The sequence below is a fragment of the Neomonachus schauinslandi genome, chromosome 2 (genome assembly GCF_002201575.2).
Source record: "Neomonachus schauinslandi chromosome 2, ASM220157v2, whole genome shotgun sequence".
Classification (NCBI taxonomy): Eukaryota; Metazoa; Chordata; class Mammalia; order Carnivora; family Phocidae; genus Neomonachus; species Neomonachus schauinslandi.
Window position 1 is genome coordinate 141,994,182 of NC_058404.1, and position 4,322 is coordinate 141,998,503.

The following is a 4,322-nucleotide window of genomic DNA, read 5'->3' on the forward strand; positions in this document are numbered from 1 at the left end:
ATTTCTAATAATTGTTTCCATTTCCTTGGTGTTAGTCGTGATCTCTCCCCTTTCATTCATAATTTTATTAATTTGGGTCCTTTCTCTTTTCTTTTGGATAAGTCTGGCCAGTGGTTTATCGATCTTATTAATTCTTTCAAAGAACCAACCTCTAGTTTCGTTGATCTGATCTACTGTGTTTCTGGTTTCTAATTCATTGATTTCTGCTCTAATTTTAATTATTTCTCTTCTAACGCATGGCTTAGGCGTCGTTTGTTGCTTTTTCTCTAGTTCTTCAAGGTGTAGAGTTAGTTGGTGAATTCGGGATTTTTCTATTTTTTTGAGTGAGGCTTGGATGGCTAAGTATTTCCCCCTTAGGACCACCTTTGCAGTATCCCATAGGTTTTGGCCCGATGTGTTTTTGTTCTCATTGATTTCCATGAAGTGTTTAATTTCTTCTTTGATTTCTTGGTTGACCCAAACATTCTTGAGCAGAGTGGTCTTTAGCTTCCAAGTGTTTGAGTTTCTGCCAAATTTTTTCTTGTGGTTGAGTTCCAGTTTTAGAGCATTGTGGTCTGAGAATATGCAGGGAATAATCTCAGTCTTTTGGTATTGGTTGAGACCTGATTTGTGACCGAGTATATGGTCTATTCTGGAGAAAGTTCCATGTGCACTCAAGAAGAATGAGTATTCTGTTGTTTTAGGGTGGAATGTTCTGTAAATATCTATGAGGTCCATCTGGTCCATGTGTCATTCAAAGCTCTTGTTTCCTTGTTGATTTTCTGCTTAGATGATCTGTCCATTGCTGAGAGTGGAGTATTGAGGTCTCCTACAATTAACGTATTGTTATCCATATGACTCTTTATTTTGGTTAACAGTTGGCTTATGTAGATGGCTCCTCCCATGTTGGGGGCATAGATATTTACAATTGTTAGATCTTCTTGTTGGATAGACCCTTTAAGAATGATATAGTGTCCTTCTGTGTCTCTAATTACAGACTTTAGTTTAAAATCTAATTTGTCTGACATGAGAATTGCTACCCCAGCTTTCTTTTGAGGTCCGCTGGCATGGAAGATGGATCTCCATCCCTTCACTTTCAGTCTGGATGTATCTTTAGGTTCAAAATGAGTCTCTTGTAGACAACATATGGAGGGTCCTGTCTTTTTATCCAATCTGCAACCCTGGCCGTTTTATGGGAGCATTTAGGCCATTCACGTTGAGAGTGATTATTGAAAGATATGAATTAATTGTCATCATGTTGCCTGTGAAGACGTTGTTTTTATAGATTGTCCCTGTAAATTTCTGTTTTATATCACTCTTGGGGTCTTTCTCCTTTTATAGAACCCCCCTTAATATTTCTTGCGGGGTCGGCTTAGTGGTGACATATTCTTTCAGTTTCTGCGTCATGGAAGCTCTGCATCTCTCCATCCATTCTAAATGAAAGCCTTGCCGGATAAAGTATTCTTGGCTGCATGTTCTTCTCATTTAGTACCCTGAATATGTCTTGCCAGGCCTTTCTGGCTTGCCAGGTCTCTGTGGATAGGTCTGACGTTATTCTGATGTTCCTCCCTCTGTACGTAAGGAATCTCTTCCCCCTAACTGCCCTTAAGATGGTTTCCTTGGTTCTAAGATTTGCAAGTTTTACTATAACATGCCGGGGTGTTGGCCTGTTTTCCTTGATCTTGGGAGGGGTCCTCTCTGCCTCTAGGACTCGAATGTTTGTTTCATTCCCCAGATTAGGCAAGTTCTCAGCTACGATTTGCTCAAATACATCTTCTAGCCCTCTCTCTCTCTCCACTCCCTCCGGGATTCCAATTATTCTGACATTGGAACATTTCATGGTGTCACTTATTTCTCTGATTCTATTTTCATGGATTCTGAGTTGTTTTTCCCTGGCCTCCTCTTTTCCCTTTTTATCTATTATATTGTCTTCCAGGTCGCTTATTCTCTCTTCTGCCTCAGTTACCCTAGCTGTTAGATTATCTAGATTGGATTGGATTTCATTGATAGCATTTTTAAGTTCTGCCAATTCACCTTTCATTTCTGCCCTTAGAGACTCTATGTTGCCATTAATTGATTTCTCCATTCTAGCCATTGTCTTCACAATTGCTAGCCTGAATTCCATCTCCGACATCTTGGTTATATCTGCATCCATTTGTAAATCTGCAGCATAAGTCATAATCTCTGAGTCTTTTCTATTTTGGGGGCTCCTCCTCCTAGTCATTCTGTTGATGGGTGTTTGAGGGAATGTATAGAGTCCAAATTATTGACCAGAACCCAAGCAAGATGCACCTGTTTTCTTGGGACCTTAGGGTTGCTGGCCTCTTGTTTTCTCAGCCTGTCTTCTGCAGGAGGGGCCTGTCGCCTGTTACTCAGGCAACCCTGTTCCAGCGGAGTTGCCCTGCGCCCCTGTGGCAGGGGATGGGCTCAGTGGGAATCAGTTTTTGGGGCTTTTGTTCTCTGGCAGCTTTCCCTGGCGGCTTTCCGCGTGTCTTCTGCGAGTCAGAGCAGAAGAGACCATTTCCAACCCTCTGCCTCAGAGCAGAGAGACCACAGTCTGTTCTTCAGTGAGCTCTCCAGGCCACACTGTCTATATTTCTGTCTGTGCTGCTATAAACTGCAGCGTCCTGGGTTGTGCGCCCCTCCACAGCGCTCCCAGTCCTGCCTCCAGGTCGGGGCTCGTCTCCGCCCTTTGTGCTTCTAAAACCGCCAGCTGCTCTCAGTTCACACGCGCAACCCCCCAGCTCTGGGTTTCTGTCCCCAGGGGCTGCCCTAAAGTCCTTTCCCTGCAGCTACCGATCTGCGAGTCTGTGCCCGGTCCCCAGCACCTGAGGCTGTCGCTCACCAGGGGTGTAGGATCCCCACAGCCAGGCACCCTCCCGCTGCCGTTTATCCTCCGATATCTGCCCCTGGAATCACAGCTCCCCACTTGGTACCTCAAAACCAACCGCCTGTGATATTCTGTTTGTAAAGATCCAGATCTTCTTACATCTCAGGCTGGTTTCGTGGGTGCTCAGAGTGGTCTAGTAGATATCCAGCTCAATTCCAGGGACCAGTTGAAATAGGGTCCCCTACTCCTCTGCCATCTTTTTTTCCCCCATGGTTATGTAATTCTTATTGCTTATAGATACGTACTGATTAAGGGCTAGAATTTATGGAGGACATATTGTGTGCCAAGAGCTTTACATGTGTTATCTTGTCTAATCAGAGTAACCCAGGAGAGCTTATATTACTATCCCATTTTACTGAGGTGGAAATACATTGGAAAGATGAAGCAACTTTCCCAAAGTGCAGACTTAGAATTCAGTGCCCCAACTCTGCCCATCTGTATTTGTAGATCATCTCAACAGCTGTGAGGACATTTACTCATTTTCAAAGGGAGCATTTTTAAATGAAAACCTACAAATCAAGGTGTTCTTTGAAGCTGGGTTGCCACCAGCTCTAAAATACTATGGATCTGTTATCAAGAGTTTCCCTTGATTTTTAGTCCCAATTCCCACTGTCTTGCATATTACAGTAGCTGCTGCAATTGTATTTTTCACATGTTCTCTTTGAAATGAGACGATGTGTGGCAGCTTTGGAATCCCACAGAGCTTCCTCAAGACCCCATATGTTAGAAGAGGTTCCCTACAATGACCTCTGCAGCAGCTCATCTCCTCCCCAACAGGCCTGCTTCAGTTCCAGGAGCTCAAAAAAGGCTGAAGGGTTCTTTCAAAAAAAAAAAAGAAAAGAAAAAAGAAAAGGAAAAGGAAGCATTGTTATTCTCTGTGGTTCATGTTCCTAACCATAATTCTCCAAACGCTTAGATTTTGGTCGTACTTAATCCCACTGTTACTTCATCCAATGGGGGTAGTATCTATCCTGTCTCTATCTGGAATGTTCTTGATGAATACTATGGTCAAAAATGCTGGTTTGACATGTCTTAGACTTTTCCTTTAAACACTCTATCCATGGGGACACCTGGGTGGCACAGTTGATTAAGTGTCCAACTCTTGGTTTTTTGGCTCAGGTGACAATCTCAGGGTTGTGAGATCAAACCCCGTGTCAGCTCTGCACTCAGCACAGAGTCTGCTTGAGTTTCTCTCTCCTTCTCCCTCTGCCCCCCCCGGCTCTCTCTCTCTCTCTCTCTCTAAAATAAATAAATAAATCTTTAAAACACTCTATCTGGGGTGCCTGGGTGGCTCAGTCATTAAGCATCTGCCTTCGGCTCAGGTCATGATCCCAGGGTCCTGGGATCAAGCTCCGCATTGGGCTCCCTTCTCCCTGCCTGGCAGGAAACCTGCTTCTCCCTCTTCCACTCCCCCTGCTTGTGTTCCTGCTCTCACTATCTCTCTCTCTCTCTC